This window comes from Lissotriton helveticus, chromosome 6 (genome assembly GCF_964261635.1).
Source record: "Lissotriton helveticus chromosome 6, aLisHel1.1, whole genome shotgun sequence".
NCBI classification, from domain to species: Eukaryota; Metazoa; Chordata; class Amphibia; order Caudata; family Salamandridae; genus Lissotriton; species Lissotriton helveticus.
This window is the reverse complement of record NC_136067.1, coordinates 32,526,865-32,545,602: the sequence shown is the minus strand read 5'-3', so window position 1 is coordinate 32,545,602 and position 18,738 is coordinate 32,526,865. Positions and strand designations below refer to the sequence as shown.

At 48.9% G+C, this 18,738-nt stretch overlaps 1 protein-coding gene across 2 annotated transcripts in view; it reads left to right on the top strand.

The window, feature by feature from the left end:
• The first annotated feature begins 3,318 nt into the window (after positions 1 to 3,318).
• Positions 3,319 to 18,738, top strand: part of SLC29A1 (solute carrier family 29 member 1 (Augustine blood group)) — a 471,283-nt gene continuing 455,863 nt past the window's right edge. Inside the window, exon 1 of one of the 2 annotated variants that reach the window (XM_078647310.1) lies at positions 3,319 to 3,813. The gene's annotated coding sequence lies outside the window, so the exon portion shown is untranslated. The remainder of the gene's footprint in view (positions 3,814 to 18,738) is intronic. The other variant, XM_078647306.1, reaches the window with a different exon arrangement.

Genomic DNA, 18,738 nt, shown 5'->3' with positions numbered 1-18,738 from the left:
GTGATTATTTATTGCATACTATGTTCATCATGTGTGGGGAGGGTTGCCTATATCAGCACTAACAGTAATGACCGCTTTGCCGTGCCCCTAAAGCAGTCGTTAAGTCTCCCCAGCAACGTTTTTCCATCTTGGCGCCGCTGTGCCAGTGTCAAGCAGTTCCCTGAATGGCGGGCTAGAGACTGGGGCGGCATGCACTGATTTGGGGGTTGAAGTCTCTGTCAATCTTCACCACCAATGAGCTGTTGGTCGTCAGCCATGCTCTTCTCTGTTGTGGCTCATGACCAGTTTTCTGGACTTCACGGTATCTTGTAATAATCCAGTTTATCTTTTTTATTTTCTTCTTGTGTCATTTCTGAAGGCCTGTATTGTGACAGCAGGTTGAGTGATTTCACTTCTGTGCTGTAGTGAGTGTTGTTTTGTCTGTCAAAGTGTGACCAGTGGCAGTGTGTGCAGGTTTCACCAGCAGTAGCGGCTGCTATGGGGCTGTAGTGGTGAGGCAGGGATATATATTTTTTAATCCACTTACTTAACAGACGCCACCTTTCCTCGGTCTGATATAGGAAGCACACAGGTTCCCAGACTCCCCTAACCCAATCTCAACACGGCTGTAATCAGCATGACAGCAGCGTCGTGATTGGTTTGAGCACAGTGGTTCGGCACTCAGACAGGGACTGGAAGTCTGTACATGTTCTCCACCCAGGCTGCGCAATTCATCCGGGTGGAGAACATGCTAAGTGTGCATGACTATTTGGCCGACTCTAGAAGGCTGACCAACCCATCATGCGCACTTAGAAATTGCCCCTGCTTTAATGTTTCATGCAGTCGGTGACAGCGGTGCTTGGGTTTGCGGCTCTACCTTCTAGTATTGCTCTGGCTTTACTCAGGGTAGTGCTGCATCCTCGTCGCCAATGTTGTTACCTTCGCTTGGACCCACATCCACTACGCTTCTGCAGTATTAGAGATGGGTCACACGCAGCCAGGCACGTGGTGTGGGATCAGGCCATGAATGACCTACAAACGTTAATTTATCGCCCCGCTAAGCCCGGCCAGTGGGCGTGTGTGATATTATGTTCAATACAGTAAACCTGAGCTGATTTTACGATAACAAGGCAGCGAGAAATGCAAAACACCTCACTGGTTCACTGGGAAATGTTGTGTCTGATGCCATAGCTCTAATCTATTTAATGGGAGATGTTATGAAAATGTCAGTAGGACCGGTTTATTTATCGTGTAAAGCATTTGTTAAATCTAATTGTTCTTTATGGGTGGACAGTTGTCACACTGTGGTAAAGCGCAGCCGAGCCTCCTGGGCCAGTGTGGAACTGGCACACTCCCTTGTGCCAACATCCTCTTGTTACCCCTGGCATCTCCTAGTTTCATACATGCCATCAGACCCGATTCAGGCGGGAGACTCCCAATTTTAAATCCAAAAATGGCTTTAATTTACTTCAATACAAGTCAATGGGGAAAATGTATCTCCCCGATTCTTCTTCTTAAAACTCCATCTTTCTGCTTTGCAAATGTTGGCATGTATGTAGTCTCCACCCAGCTGGCATATCATTAGCCTCTTGACCTGGGCCCTTAAGCCTGTTGGCTAGTTTGAGACACCAATGGGTCACTGAAGTATGAATTGTTTCAACCAAAACCTATTAGAAGCAAGCGGACAAACTCTACCACTTCTCCTATGTGCCCGTCCTGTAACTCTGCTATCGAAACTATTGAACATTATTTTTTTCTGCCCTATATAAATTGATTATTCCTGCATGCCGGGTGTTGTCATTTTCCCGTCGCTCAGATGCCCTGCGTGTTTTTAGCTCCGACACAACCAAATTGCTTGTTTTTACCTTATCCAGATATTTTCTATGGGCCCGATTCACAGAACTAACTTAAGACAAAATCCTAAACTTACTACCATTTTGGTATTCACAGAAGGTACTTACTCATTTTGGTATTCACAGAAGTTAGAAGTCCTAACTTTAGGACTCCTAAATGCCTTCTGTGAATGCCAAAAGTCTTAAAGTTAGGATTTTTCTCAGTTTAGGAGTCCTAAAGGTCGGAGTCCTAACTTTACTACTCCTAAACTGAGAAAAATCCTAATTTTAAGACTTTTGGTATTCACAGAAGGCATTTAAGAGTACTAAAGTTAGGAGTCCTAACTTCTGTGAATACCGAAATGAGTAAGTGCCTTCTGTGAATACCAAAATAGTAGTAAGTTTAAGATTTTGTCTTAAGTTAGTTCTGTGAATCGATCCCAGAATGCCTGCTGGTTGAAACCCAAAGCGGTTATTCGAACACCCACCACTGAAGCAGGGGGAATAACAGAGAGGGCCCAGTTGTGAGCCTAGTGCTGTAAGCTAAATGCATTAGCTCTCCTCAACATATAACTGATTTTATACATTTTATTTCATTGTTTATAATCTTTTTAATCCTTGATCTGGTGACAAACCCTATCATAATATTTGTTTTTTTAGACATTGTACTTGAAGTTTTGATGTACTTGTATATATCACTGATGAACTTATGTATTGAGATTTATTAATATGTTTTTGTGTGTTTTTATGATATGTGTATGATCATGCTATTGAGCGAATAAATAATCATATTAGTAGTATGTGGGTCTCAGTACTGGTTCAGAAGCGGGCAGAGGCCCGGCTCGAGGCGCTGTGACAGTGCTGGGACAGCCAGAGCCGGCCTTTGGTTCGATAGCGCCCTGGGCAGAGACACATGTGCCCCCATTACTTATGATAGTCAATTAAATGAGGGGGGGGGGGTGTTTAAGTTCACTGTCAGTCCCCAGATGAGCAGGGACTGCCCCCTTCAAACAGAGGTCTCCGGGCAGCGCACCCAGACCACCGACAGCTGGGCTGCCTCACCCAGGTGATGGCTTTGTTGCTCTGTGCCAGCAGGGGGCAGAGGGTGAGGGCAAGAAGGGGGCACTGGGGTGTTAAAAACATTTAACACCACTTACTGGGAAGTCTGACAGATACGAGTCCTCGGGGGCACGGCCCCGGCTGGCAGGGGCGCTGCTGTCCTCATCACCTCGATGCGCACAGGCCCGTGCGCCCCTCGGAGTGTTGGCGCCCTGGGCGGAGGCCCCTCTCGCCCCTGCCTAAGGCCGCCCTGGGGGCAGCAGTGTGCTGAGCCGCTCTGCCACAGTCACGGGTGTTTACCGGTGGAGTCGGGACTCTGAGGGTGCAAAGGTCGGGGATTCCCAATATTTGTGCTCTGGATCCACTGGGCAGGCGGTGCCAGCTCCCCGGGAGGGGCTGTGCAGGGCGCCGGGGGTGGGGGTGGAGGGGGGGGCTGTACTGTGCTCCCAGCAGCAGTGATTGCAGCTTTGGGTGCTGATAAGTTTCTGCCCGGTCAGCAGGGCCGGCGCTGGAGTTTGGCCAGAGCGCGCGGACAGGGCACAGTGTGTGCCACGGGACAGCCTGGGCAGGGAGTGCCAGCCTGGCTGCGAGAGGACAGCGTGGGCATCTGCCGGGCAGCAGCATCGGCATCTGCTGAGTGTGGACGGAGAGGGCCCGGGTGGCACCGGTCAGACTGGGCTGAGGGGCCCCAGTGGCACCTTGCGGAGGTTGTGGCCCTGTGGCACCCAGGTGGCATCGGTCAGCCTGGGCAGGAGGGCCCAAGAGGCGCCTTGTGGACAGAGGCAGGGGTGGCCCCTGAAGCACTTTGTGGACAGTGGCCGGAGGGGCCCCAGTGGCGCCTCGTGGACAGTGGCCCCGTGGCACCTGCTGGCAGTGGGAGGACAGTGCCCGACAGCCACCGCCTGAAGAGGAGGCTTGACCCCGGGGTCAGCGCCAGCTGCTGGTAAGGTGCTTTGCAATGTTGCAGCCGAGACGTGTGTTTGTGGCTCTGTCACCCCTCAGGTTGTAGCTGCGAGGGTTCAAGCAACACAGCCCCCGGGGGCTCACGGGTGCGCCCCCAGCAGACGATGCACAGTATGGGGGGAGGGGGTGGGGAGGGATGCGCAGCAACATGGCTAAAAAACATTAGCAACACCAAATGGTCACGAAGGTGAGAACTGTTGTTTTGCCAATGCTTGTTGTGTCAGACCGAACCTGAGGGAGGCGCTCGCATGACTGCTTCTTGTTACCCCAGGAGGGCTGCAGCAGACTCTGCAGTGCAGGGAGAGGGGTTACTGCATGGTTGTCATTATTTCCATATTTATTGTGGGTGTGGCCAGGTGTTCACCTCCAATTGACGTCAGAGAGGAGAGAGAGCCTTTCACCTCTTTATTGAGTGTGTGTGGGTGGGGGGTCAGGTATGCACCTACTGCTGAGGACAGAGAGGAGACTGAGCCTTTCGCCTCTTTATTAAGTGTATGTGTGCGTGGGGGGTCAGGTATGCACCTACTGCTGAGGACAGAGAGGAGACTGAGCCTTTCACCTCTTTATTAAGTGTATGTGTGCGTGGGGGGTCAGGTATGCACCTACTGCTGAGGACAGAGAGGAGACTGAGCCTTTCACCTCTTTATTGAGTGTGTGTGCGTGGGGGGTCAGGTATGCACCTACTGCTGAGGACAGAGAGGAGACTGAGCCTTTCACCTCTTTATTAAGTGTATGTGTGCGTGGGGGGTCAGGTATGCACCTACTGCTGAGGACAGAGAGGAGACTGAGCCTTTCACCTCTTTATTGAGTGTGTGTGCGCGTGGGGGGTCAGGTATGCACCTACTGCTGAGGACAGATAGGAGACTGAGCCTTTCACCTCTTTATTGAGTGTGTGTGCGTGGGGGGTCAGGTATGCACCTATCACCGAGGTCAGAGAGGAGACTGAGCCTTTCACCTCTTCATTGAGTGTGTGTGCGTGGGGGGTCAGGTATGCACCTATCACCGAGGACAGAGAGGAGACTGAGCCTTTCACCTCTTTATTGAGTGTGTGTGCGTGGGGGTCAGGTATGCACCTACTGCTGAGGACAGAGAGGAGACTGAGCCTTTCACCTCTTTATTGAGTGTGTGTGCGTGGGGGGTCAGGTATGAACCTACTGCTGAGGACAGATAGGAGACAGAGCCTTTCACCTCTTTATTGAGTGTGTGTGCGTGGGGGGTCAGGTATGCACCTATCACCTAGGTCAGAGAGGAGACTGAGCCTTTCACCTCTTCATTGAGTGTGTGTGCGTGGGGGGTCAGGTATGCACCTATCACCGAGGTCAGAGAGGAGACTGAGCCTTTCGCCTCTTTATTGAGTGTGTGCCCGTGGGGGTCAGGTATGCACCTATCACCGAGGACAGAGAGGAGACTGAGCCTTTCACCTCTTTATTGAGTGTGTGTGCGTGGGGGGTCAGGTATGCACCTACTGATGAGGACAGAGAGGAGACTGAGCCTTTCACCTCTTTATTGAGTGTGTGTGCGCGGGGGGGGGTCAGGTATGCACCTACTGCTGAGGACAGAGAGGAGACTGAGCCTTTCACCTCTTTATTGAGTGTGTGTGCGTGGGGGGTCAGGTATGAACCTACTGCTGAGGACAGATAGGAGACAGAGCCTTTCACCTCTTTATTGAGTGTGTGTGCGTGGGGGGTCAGGTATGCACCTATCACCGAGGTCAGAGAGGAGACTGAGCCTTTCACCTCTTCATTGAGTGTGTGTGCGTGGGGGGTCAGGTATGCACCTATCACCGAGGTCAGAGAGGAGACTGAGCCTTTCGCCTCTTTATTGAGTGTGTGCCCGTGGGGGTCAGGTATGCACCTATCACCGAGGACAGAGAGGAGACTGAGCCTTTCACCTCTTTATTGAGTGTGTGTGCGTGGGGGGTCAGGTATGCACCTACTGATGAGGACAGAGAGGAGACTGAGCCTTTCACCTCTTTATTGAGTGTGTGTGCGCGGGGGGGGTCAGGTATGCACCTACTGCTGAGGACAGAGAGGAGACTGAGCCTTTCACCTCTTTATTGAGTGTGTGTGCGTGGGGGGTCAGGTATGAACCTACTGCTGAGGACAGATAGGAGACAGAGCCTTTCACCTCTTTATTGAGTGTGTGTGCGTGGGGGGTCAGGTATGCACCTATCACCGAGGTCAGAGAGGAGACTGAGCCTTTCACCTCTTCATTGAGTGTGTGTGCGTGGGGGGTCAGGTATGCACCTATCACCGAGGACAGAGAGGAGACTGAGCCTTTCACCTCTTTATTGAGTGTGTGTGCGTGGGGGTCAGGTATGCACCTACTGCTGAGGACAGAGAGGAGACTGAGCCTTTCACCTCTTTATTGAGTGTGTGTGCGTGGGGGGTCAGGTATGAACCTACTGCTGAGGACAGATAGGAGACAGAGCCTTTCACCTCTTTATTGAGTGTGTGTGCGTGGGGGGTCAGGTATGCACCTATCACCGAGGTCAGAGAGGAGACTGAGCCTTTCACCTCTTCATTGAGTGTGTGTGCGTGGGGGGTCAGGTATGCACCTATCACCGAGGACAGAGAGGAGACTGAGCCTTTCGCCTCTTTATTGAGTGTGTGCCCGTGGGGGTCAGGTATGCACCTATCACCGAGGACAGAGAGGAGACTGAGCCTTTCACCTCTTTATTGAGTGTGTGTGCGTGGGGGGTCAGGTATGCACCTACTGATGAGGACAGAGAGGAGACTGAGCCTTTCACCTCTTTATTGAGTGTGTGTCTGCGTGCGGGGTCAGGTATGCACCTACTGCTGAGGACAGAGAGGAGACTGAGCCTTTCGCCTCTTTATTGAGTGTGTGCGCGTGGGGGGTCAGGTATGCACCTACTGCTGAGGACAGAGAGGAGACTGAGCCTTTCGCCTCTTTATTGAGTGTGTGTGCGTGGGTGGTCAGGTATGCACCTACTGCTGAGGACAGAGAGGAGACTGAGCCTTTCGCCTCTTTATTGAGTGTGTGTGCGCGTGGGTTGTCAGGTATGCACCTACTGCTGAGGACAGAGAGGAGACTGAGCCTTTCACCTCTTTATTGAGCGTATGTGCGTGGGGGGTGAGGAATGCACCTACTGCTGAGGACAGAAAGGAGACTGAGCCTTTCACCACTTTATTGAGTGTGTGTGCGCGTGGGGGGTCAGGTATGCACCTACTGCTGAGGACAGAGAGGAGACTGAGCCTTTCACCTCTTTATTGAGTGTGCATGCGTGGGTGGCCAGGTATGCGCCTACTGCTGAGGACAGAGAGGAGACTGAGCCTTTCACCTCTTTACTGAGTGTGTGTGTGGGGGGGTCAGGTATGCACCTACTGCTGAGGATAGAGAGGAGACAGAGCCTTTCACCTCTTTATTGAGTGTGTGTGCGTGGGGGGTCAGGTATGCACCTACTGCTGAGGATAGAGAGGAGACAGAGCCTTTCACCTCTTTATTGAGTGTGTGTGGGGGGTCAGGTATGCACCTACTGCTGAGGACAGAGAGGAGACTGAGCCTTTCACCTCTTTATTGAGCGTATGTGCGTGGGGGGTGAGGAATGCACCTACTGCTGAGGACAGAAAGGAGACTGAGCCTTTCACCTCTTTTTTGAGTGTGTGTGCGCGTGGGGGGTCAGGTATGCACCTACTGCTGAGGACAGAGAGGAGACTGAGCCTTTTACCTCTTTATTGAGTGTGTGTGCATGGGGGGTCAGGTATGCACCCACTGCTGAGGACAGAGAGGAGACTGAGCCTTTCACCTCTTTATTGAGCTTATGTGCGTGGGGGGTGAGGAATGCACCTACTGCTGAGGACAGAAAGGAGACTGAGCCTTTCACCTCTTTATTGAGTGTGTGTGCGCGTGGGGGGTCAGGTATGCACCTACTGCTGAGGACAGAGAGGAGACTGAGCCTTTCACCTCTTTATTGAGTGTGTGTGCGTGGGTGGTCAGGTATGCGCCTACTGCTGAGGACAGAGAGGAGACTGAGCCTTTCACCTCTTTACTGGGTGTGTATGCGTGGGGGGTCAGGTTGGCACCTACTGCTGAGGACAGAGAGGAGACTGAGCCTTTCACCTCTTTATTGAGTGTGTGTGCGTGGGGGGTCAGGTATGCACCTACTGATGAGGACAGAGAGGAGACTGAGCCTTTCAACTCTTTATTGAGTGTGTGTGCGCGTGGGGGGTCAGGTATGCACCTTCTGCTGAGGACAGAGAGGAGACTGAACCTTTCGCCTCTTTATTGAGTGTGTGCGCGTGGGGGGTTAGGTATGCACCTACTGCTGAGGACAGAGAGGAGACTGAGCCTTTCACCTCTTTATTGAGTGTGTGTGCGCGTGGGGGGTTAGGTATGCACCTACTGCTGAGGACAGAGAGGAGACTGAGCCTTTCAACTCTTTATTGAGTTTGTGTGCGTGCGGGGTCAGGTATGCACCTTCTGCTGAGGACAGAGAGGAGACTGAACCTTTCGCCTCTTTATTGAGTGTGTGCGCGTGGGGGGTCAGGTATGCACCTACTGCTGAGGACAGAGAGGAGACTGAGCCTTTCGCCTCTTTATTGAGTGTGTGTGCGTGGGGGGTCAGGTATGCACCTACTGCTGAGGACAGAGAGGAGACTGAGCCTTTCGCCTCTTTATTGAGTGTGTGTGCGCGTGGGTTGTCAGGTATGCACCTACTGCTGAGGACAGAAAGGAGACTGAGCCTTTCACCTCTTTATTGAGTGTGTGTGCGCGGGGGGTCAGGTATGCACCTACTGCTGAGGACAGAAAGGAGACTGAGCCTTTCACCTCTTTATTGAGTGTGTGTGCGCGTGGGGGGTTAGGTATGCACCTACTGCTGAGGACAGAAAGGAGACTGAGCCTTTCACCTCTTTATTGAGTGTGTGTGCGCGTGGGGGGTTAGGTATGCGCCTACTGCTGAGGACAGAGAGGAGACTGAGCCTTTCACCTCTTTACTGAGTGTGTGTGTGGGGGGGGGGGGTCAGGTATGCACCTACTGCTGAGGATAGAAAGGAGACAGAGCCTTTCACCTCTTTATTGAGTGTGTGTGGGGGGGGTCAGGTATGCACCTACTGCTGAGGACAGAGAGGAGACTGAGCCTTTCACCTCTTTATTGAGTGTGTGTGCGTGGGGGGTCAGGTATGCACCTACTGCTGAGGACAGAAAGGAGACTGAGCCTTTCACCTCTTTTTTGAGTGTGTGTGCGCGTGGGGGGTCAGGTATGCACCTACTGCTGAGAACAGAGAGGAGACTGAGCCTTTCACCTCTTTATTGAGTGTGTGTGCGTGGGTGGTCAGGTATGCGCCTACTGCTGAGGACAGAGAGGAGACTGAGCCTTTCACCTCTTTACTGAGTGTGTATGCGTGGGGGGTCAGGTATGCACCTACTGCTGAGGACAGAGAGGAGACTGAGCCTTTCACCTCTTGATTGTGTGTGGAGGGTCAGGTATGCACTACTGCTGAGGACAGAGAGGAGACAGCGCCTTTCACCTCTTTATTGAGTGTGTGTGCGTGGGGTGTCAGGTATGCACCTACTGCTGAGGACAGAGAGGAGACTGAGCCTTTCACCTCTTTTTTTAGTGTGTCTGCGTGGGGGGTGAGGTATGCACCTACTGCTGAGGACAGAGAGGAGACTGAGTCTTTCACCTCTTTATTGAGTGTGTGTCTGCGTGCGGGGTCAGGTATGCACCTACTGCTGAGGGCAGAGAGGAGACTGAGCCTTTCACCTCTTGATTGTGCGTGTGGGGTCAGGTATGCACCTACTGCTGAGGACAGAGAGAAGACAGCGCCTTTCACCTCTTTATTGAGTGTGTGTGCACCTACTGCTGAGGATAGAGAGGAGATAGAGCCTTTCGCCTCTTTATTGAGTGTGTGTGCGCGTGGGTTGTCAGGTATGCACCTACTGCTGAGGACAGAGATGAGACTGAGCCTTTCACCTCTTTATTGAGCGTATGTGCGTGGGGGGTGAGGAATGCACCTACTGCTGAGGACAGAAAGGAGACTGAGCCTTTCACCTCTTTATTGAGCGTATGTGCGTGGGGGTGAGGAATGCACCTACTGCTGAGGACAGAAAGGCGACTGAGCCTTTCACCTCTTTATTGAGTGTGTGTTTGTGTGTGTGTGTGTGTGTGGTGTCAGGTATACAATAATGACAGAGGTCACAAAGGAGAGAGAGCCTTTCACCTCTTTATTGTGTGTGTGTGTGTGTGTGTGGTGTCAGGTATACAATAATGACAGAGGTCACAAAGGAGAGAGAGCCTTTCACCTCTTTATTGTGTGTGTGTGTGTGTGTGTGTGTGAGGGTCAGGTTTTCACCCATGGCTGAGGTCAGAGAGGAGATAGAGCCTTTCACCTCTTTATTGTGTGTGTGTGTGAGGGTCTGGTATTCACCCATGGCTGAGGTCAGAGAGGAGAGAGAGCCTTTCACCTCTTTACTGTGTGTGTGTATGTGTGGTGTCAGGTATACAATAATGACAGAGGTCACAAAGGAGAGAGAGCTTTTTGAGTCTTTATTGTGTGTGTGTGTGTGTGTGGTGTCAGGTAGACAATAATGACAGAGGTCACAAAGGAGAGAGAGCCTTTCACCTCTTTATTGTGTGCTTGTGTGTGTGTGTGAGGGTCAGGTATTCACCCATGGCTGAGGTCAGAGAGGAGAGAGAGCCTTTCACCTCTTTACTGTGTGTGTGTGTGTGTGTGTATGTGTGGCGTCAGAGTTACAATAATGACAGAGGTCACAAAGGACAGAGAGCCTTTCACCTCTTTATTGTGTGTGTGTGTGTGTGGTGTCAGGTATACAATAATGACAGAGGTCACAAAGGAGAGAGAGCCTTTCACCTCTTTATTGTGTGCTTGTGTGTGTGTGTGAGGGTCAGGTATTCACCCATGGCTGAGGTCAGAGAGGAGAGAGAGCCTTTCACCTCTTTATTGTGTGTGTGTGTGTGTGTGGGTGTGTGTGTGGTGTCAGGTATACAATAATGACAGAGGTCACAAAGGAGAGAGAGCCTTTCACCTCTTTACTGTGTGTGTGTGTGTGTGGTGTCAGGTATACAATAATGACAGAGGTCACAAAGGAGAGAGAGCCTTTCACCTCTTTGCTGTGTGTGTGTGTGTGGTGTCAGGTATACAATAATGATAGAGGTCACAAAGGAGAGAGAGCCTTTCACCTCTTTGCTGTGTGTGTGTGTGTGGTGTCAGGTATACAATAATGACAGAGGTCACAAAGGAGAGAGAGCCTTTCACCTCTTTATTGTGTGTGTGTGTGTGTGTGTGTGGTGTCAGGTATACAATAATGACAGAGGTCACAAAGGAGAGAGAGCCTTTCACCTCTTTGCTGTGTGTGTGTGTGTGTGTGTGGTGTCAGGTATACAATAATGACAGAGGTCACAAAGGAGAGAGAGCCTTTCACCTCTTTGCTTTGTGTGTGTGTGTGGTGTCAGGTATACAATAATGACAGAGGTCACAAAGGAGAGAGAGCCTTTCACCTCTTTGCTGTGTGTGTGTGTGTGTGTGTGTGGTGTCAGGGATACAATAATGACAGAGGTCACAAAGGAGAGAGAGCCTTTCACCTCTTTGCTGTGTGTGTGTGTGTGGTGTCAGGTATACAATAATGACAGAGGTCACAAAGTAGAGATAGCCTTTCACCTCTTTATTGTGTGTGTGTGTGTGTGTGGTGTCAGGTATACAATAATGACAGAGGTCACAAAGGAGAGAGAGCCTTTCACCTCTTTATTGTGTGTGTGTGTGGTGTCAGGTATACAATAATGACAGAGGTCACAAAGGAGAGAGAGCCTTTCACCTCTTTGCTGTGTGTGTGTGTGTGGTGTCAGGTATACAATAATGACAGAGATCACAAAGGAGAGAGAGCCTTTCACCTCTTTGCTGTGTGTGTGTGTGTGGTGTCAGGTATACCATAATGACAGAGGTCACAAAGGAGAGAGAGCCTTTCACCTCTTTGCTGTGTGTGTGTGTGTGTGTGGTGTCAGGTATACAATAATGACAGAGGTCACAAAGGAGAGAGAGCCTTTCACCTCTTTGCTGTGTGTGTGTGTGTGTGTGTGGTGTCAGGTATACAATAATGACAGAGGTCACAAAGGAGAGAGAGCCTTTCACCTCTTTATTGTGTGTGTGTGTGTGTGGTGTCAGGTATACAATAATGACAGAGGTCACAAAGGAGAGAGAGCCTTTCACCTCTTTGCTGTGTGTGTGTGTGTGTGTGGTGTCAGGTATACAATAATGACAGAGGTCATAAAGGAGAGAGAGCCTTTCACCTCTTTGCTGTGTGTGTGTGTGTGTGTGTGTGTGTGTGTGGTGTCAGGTATACAATAATGACAGAGGTCACAAAGGAGATAGAGCCTTTCACCTCTTTGCTGTGTGTGTGTGGTGTCAGGTATACAATAATGACCGAGGTCACAAAGGAGAGAGAGCCTTTCACCTCTTTATTGTGTGTGTGTGTGTGGTGTCAGGTATACAATAATGACAGAGGTCACAAAGGAGAGAGAGCCTTTCACCTCTTTGCTGTGTGTGTGTGTGTGGTGTCAGGTATACAATAATGACAGAGATCACAAAGGAGAGAGAGCCTTTCACCTCTTTGCTGTGTGTGTGTGTGTGTGGTGTCAGGTATACAATAATGACAGAGGTCACAAAGGAGAGAGAGCCTTTCACCTCTTTGCTGTGTGTGTGTGTGTGTGTGTGGTGTCAGGTATACAATAATGACAGAGGTCACAAAGGAGAGAGAGCCTTTCACCTATTTGCTGTGTGTGTGTGTGTGTGGTGTCAGGTATACAATAATGACAGAGGTCACAAAGGAGAGAGAGCCTTTCACCTCTTTATTGTGTGTGTGTGTGTGTGGTGTCAGGTATACAATAATGACAGAGGTCACAAAGGAGAGAGAGCCTTTCACCTCTTTGCTGTGTGTGTGTGTGTGTGTGGTGTCAGGTATACAATAATGACAGAGGTCACAAAGGAGATAGAGCCTTTCACCTCTTTGCTGTGTGTGTGTGTGTGGTGTCAGGTATACAATAATGACCGAGGTCACAAAGGAGAGAGAGCCTTTCACCTCTTTATTGTGTGTGTGTGTGTGGTGTCAGGTATACAATAATGACAGAGGTCACAAAGGAGAGAGAGCCTTTCACCTCTTTGCTGTGTGTGTGTGTGTGTGTGTGGTGTCAGGTATACAATAATGACAGAGGTCACAAAGGAGAGAGAGCCTTTCACCTCTTTGCTGTGTGTGTGTGTGTGGTGTCAGGTATACAATAATGACCGAGGTCACAAAGGAGAGAGAGCCTTTCACCTCTTTATTGTGTGTGTGTGTGTGGTGTCAGGTATACAATAATGACAGAGGTCACAAAGGAGAGAGAGCCTTTCACCTCTTTGCTGTGTGTGTGTGTGTGTGGTGTCAGGTATACAATAATGACAGAGGTCACAAAGGAGAGAGCCTTTCACCTCTGTGCTGTGTGTGTGTGTGTGGTGTCAGGTATACAATAATGACAGAGGTCACAAAGGAGAGATAGCCTTTCACCTTGCTAGAGATCGTGGGTCACCCAACCAATAATTTCACCACTTCTGGCTTCGGGCCCATATACTTTATTTTATCATACGCATTGATCAGGTGCCCACACAATCTACTACCAATAATTGTGAGTTCCTTTTCTATTTTCTAGTGTACCCGACTTACCATCCACTGTTACGGGTACCTATGACCACAATGGATCAGGGAGCTAGCTGTAAAAGGAAAGGCAGCAAATATCATATAACTTTACTTTCCATAAAATGACCACGGACAACTAGAAGTTTTATAAAAGTTTATATAAAGTTCAAATAAAAGGGCAGTCATACAGTTTATCAAAAGAGAGTGCTCGTGCAACAGGGAACCCGCTAAGGGAGAGGGAAAACTAAGATAAGGGGCAAAGTGACCACGCTATAAATCTGAGTTACTTTTAGCCAGTTTATGAGAGAAAAACCAAGACCATATCAGGAAATTGCAAACTGCAATACAGAAAATGATTTCTAAAAGGTAGGGTGACATAGGAACACGCTATGAAATCAAATGCAAATGACTTTATGAAATACAATGGTTGCAGGAGAAAGCATGGAAAATAAATTCACGTGCAAAGGTATGTCTTTATTGAAGCAAAGACAGAAAATAGAAAGGTGCAGTTTCAAGAGATTTAGAGCGATATTTACCTAGACTGGTGTGAAAAACCAAACCCTGGCCACGGGTCAGTTAAGGACAGGAAACCCTCAAGGAAGGATACCCCTCAATGGACAGCAGGTGCAGAAATGGACCCCCAGGACAGGACAGGAAACCCTCAGATTAGGATCAGGACAGGACCACCAGGATACGACCAGCACCCGCAGTTCGGAAGCAACGCCTGCGCTCCACCCTCTCTGCAGCTATCGATCAGGACCCCGATTGGGTCAGCGAATTCCCCAGCAAAGTGCTTCGCCAGCACTTAAGGTTCAGTAAAACCTTCAGAGTCTATGGTCAAATTTCGGACAGAGAGCTCCGCAGCTCCTCTGTATCAAGTCACCTTTTGAGTGCGTTGGGTCAGTGACAGGTCAGCTACTCAGACAAGTCGGGCAATTTCCCTAGGTGAACCCAGGGTAGATATACTGTTTTGGGACAGGGTACCACCCCCCAAATGTTGCAAAGTGTCAGAATCCCCAAATTTCGATTGGTCCTAAGGTAGGATTTGGTCAGCACACCAATCAGAACAGACTATTACAAGCCCTACTTAGCATCCTAGGGTGCCGCCTAGCAAGATTGGGGTTCCCACGAGAAGTCGCAGAGAATACAATGGAAACTTATACATTTGTTACAACATAGGAACATTTTCTCCATCCTCCTGGGTCAGAGGTAGCGCTCCCAGGAGCCTCTCGACTGTGGCTGCCAGCTGGCTGAGTTCCACGGTCCAAGCTTTGCCTCTGGCCTTGCTTCTGGAGCATGCGTAGAAAGGACCTTCAAAATGGCTCATGACCCAATTGGACCCCCATTTCCCGTGATACATGAAAAGTAAGCGAAAACAAATTAAAACATAGAAATAAATGCTTGTATTACATGTCATGACTTTGTACTTCAGATTCATCATCAGAAAAATATACTATGCAATTAGACATTAGTAACATATACATGGACACGAGAGCAACTGCACGGGCATCACCACGTTATCACGAAAGCTGCGTATTACGCATGCGCACCCTTTCCCTCCAGAACTACATCTACGTAGAGTCACGTGAGTGTGACTAACGCATGCGCAAAAGTGAAAAGACAAGCAGCGGCCATTTTAGGGACACGGATTAATCGTATTAGTAGAACACATATGCAAGCTTCTCTATCATACATATATATCGGAAATAAAAGATATTAGTAAGACGTACAATTCGTTACGAGGTTACAACGGTTTCGAGGTTCATGAATCGAGCAAGTCGCGATGCGAAATCTTGCTCTATCAACCTCTTTATTGTGTGTGTGTGTGGTGTCAGGTATACAATAATGACAGAGGTCACAAAGGAGAGAGAGGCTTTCACCTCTTTGCTGTGTGTGTGTGTGTGTGGTGTCAGGTATACAATAATGACAGAGATCACAAAGGAGAGAGAGCCTTTCACCTCTTTGCTGTGTGTGTGTGTGTGGTGTCAGGTATACAATAATGACAGAGGTCACAAAGGAGAGAGAGCCTTTCACCTCTTTGCTGTGTGTGTGTGTGTGTGGTGTCAGGTATACAATAATGACAGAGGTCACAAAGGAGAGAGAGCCTTTCACCTCTTTACTGTGTGTGTGTGTGGTGTCAGGTATACAATAATGACAGAGGTCACAAAGGAGAGAGAGCCTTTCACCTCTTTGCTGTGTGTGTGTGTGTGGTGTCAGGTATACAATAATGACAGAGATCACAAAGGAGAGAGAGCCTTTCACCTCTTTGCTGTGTGTGTGTGTGTGGTGTCAGGTATACAATAATGACAGAGGTCACAAAGGAGAGAGAGCCTTTCACCTCTTTGCTGTGTGTGTGTGTGTGTGTGTGGTGCCAGGTATACAATAATGACAGAGGTCACAAAGGAGAGAGAGCCTTTCACCTCTTTGCTGTGTGTGTGTGTGTGGTGTCAGGTATACAATAATGACAGAGGTCACAAAGGAGAGAGAGCCTTTCACCTCTTTAATGTGTGTGTGTGTGTGTGGTGTCAGGTATACAATAATGACAGAGGTCACAAAGGAGAGAGAGCCTTTCACCTCTTTGCTGTGTGTGTGTGTGTGGTGTCAGGTATACAATAATGACAGAGGTCACAAAGGAGAGAGAGCCTTTCACCTATTTGCTGTGTGTGTGTGTGTGTGGTGTCAGGTATACAATAATGACAGAGGTCACAAAGGAGAGAGAGCCTTTCACCTCTTTATTGTGTGTGTGTGTGTGTGGTGTCAGGTATACAATAATGACAGAGGTCACAAAGGAGAGAGAGCCTTTCACCTCTTTACTGTGTGTGTGTGTGTGTGTGTGTGTGTGTGTGAGCGTGCAGGCGTGTGTGTATGGGGGTCAGGTGTTCACCCGTTGCTGAGGTCAGAGAGGAGAGAGAGCCTTTCACCTCTTTACTGTGTGTGTGAGAGAGAGAGAGAGTGGATGGCTGATTGGGCCCACACGTAGACCCATTCTGCAGGTTGCACCAGCCAAGATCCTCCCCACCCTGACATATGGGACTGAGGCGCTCAGGGGCGCGGGTACCTCCAGACTGGACAGAACCTTTCTCAAAATATTCAGGCCAATTTTCACCTACCTCTGAGCACATCACCCGCACAAATAAGGCTGGAAGTTGGTATCTCAAAAGAGACAATGGCTCGGAGGCAGCCTTCGTGTCTCGCTCCCACATGTTTGGGATGGCTCCAGAGGGTACCCTGGGCAACCACATCTGGCAAGAACTGGCATTGAGGCCGAGCCCCCCTGCACTGCAAAGCGACACCAGGCCCAAACCACAGGGCTACCGAGGGGAAACATGTGGTAATCGGGTCAAAGTGCATACCATTGGAGTTAGAATAGTAGTTTATAACCCCTACACCATCCAACACTTACCCTACTGCTGCACCCCCTGGAGTTAGAATAGTAATGTTTACCCCTACACTATCCAATACTTACTCTACTATTGCACCCCCTGGAGTTAGAATAGTAATTTTTACCCCTACACTATCCAACACTTACCCTACTATTGAACCCCCCTGGAGTTAGAATAGTAATTTTTACCCCTACACCATCCAACACTTACCCTACTGTTGCACCCCCTGGAGTTAGAATAGTAATTTTTACCCCTACACTATCCAACACTTACCCTACTATTGAACCCCCCTGGAGTTAGAATAGTAATGTTTACCCCTACACTATCCAATACTTACTCTACTATTGCACCCCCCTGGAGTTAGAATAGTAATTTTTACCCCTACACTATCCAACACTTACCCTACTATTGAACCCCCCTGGAGTTAGAATAGTAATTTTTACCCCTACACCATCCAACACTTACCCTACTGTTGCACCCCCTGGAGTTAGAATAGTAATTTTTACCACTACACTATCCAACACTTACCCTACTATTGAACCCCCCTGGAGTTAGAATAGTAATTTTTACCCCTACACTATCCAATACTTACTCTACTATTGCACCCCCCTGTAAGTTAGAATAGTAATTTTTACCCCTACACTATCCAACACTTACCCTACTATTGAACCCCCCTGGAGTTAGAATAGTAATTTTTACCCCTACACCATCCAACACTTACCCTACTGTTGCACCCCCTGGAGTTAGAATAGTAATTTTTACCCCTACACCATCCAACACTTACCCTACTGTTGCACCCCCTGGAGTTAGAATAGTAATTTTTACCCCTACACTATCCAATACTTACTCTACTATTGCACCCCCCTGGAGTTAGAATAGTAATTTTTACCCCTACACTATCCAACACTTACCCTACTATTGAACCCCCCTGGAGTTAGAATAGTAATTTTTACCCCTACACCATCCAACACTTACCCTACTGTTGCACCCCCTGGAGTTAGAATAGTAATTTTTACCCCTACACTATCCAACACTTACCCTACTATTGAACCCCCCTGGAGTTAGAATAGTAATTTTTACCCCTACACTATCCAATACTTACTCTACTATTGCACCCCCCTGGAGTTAGAATAGTAATTTTTACCCCTACACTATCCAACACTTACCCTACTATTGAACCCCCCTGGAGTTAAAATAGTAATTTTTACCCCTACACCATCCAACACTTACCCTACTGTTGCACCCCCTGGAGTTAGAATAGTAATTTTTACCCCTACACTATCCAATACTTACTCTACTGTTGCACCCCCCTGGAGTTAGAATAGTAATTTTTACCCCTACACTATCCAACACTTACCCTACTATTGCACCCCCCTGGAGTTAGAATAGTAATTTTTACCCCTACACTATCCAACCTTACCCTACTATTGAACCCCCCTGGAGTTAGAATAGTAATTTTTACCCCTACACCATCCAACACTTACCCTACTGTTGCACCCCCTGGAGTTAGAATAGTAATTTTTACCCCTACACTATCCAACACTTACCCTACTATTGAACCCCCCTGGAGTTAGAATAGTCATTTTTACCCCTACACCATCCAACACTTACCCTACTGTTGCACCCCCTGGAGTTAGAATAGTAACTTTTTACCCCTACACTATCCAACACTTACCCTACTATTGAACCCCCCTGGAGTTAGAATAGTAATTTTTACCCCTACACTATCCAATACTTACTCTACTATTGCACCCCCCTGGAGTTAGAATAGTAATTTTTACCCCTACACTATCCAACACTTACCCTACTATTGAACCCCCCTGGAGTTAGAATAGTAATTTTTACCCCTACACCATCCAACACTTACCCTACTGTTG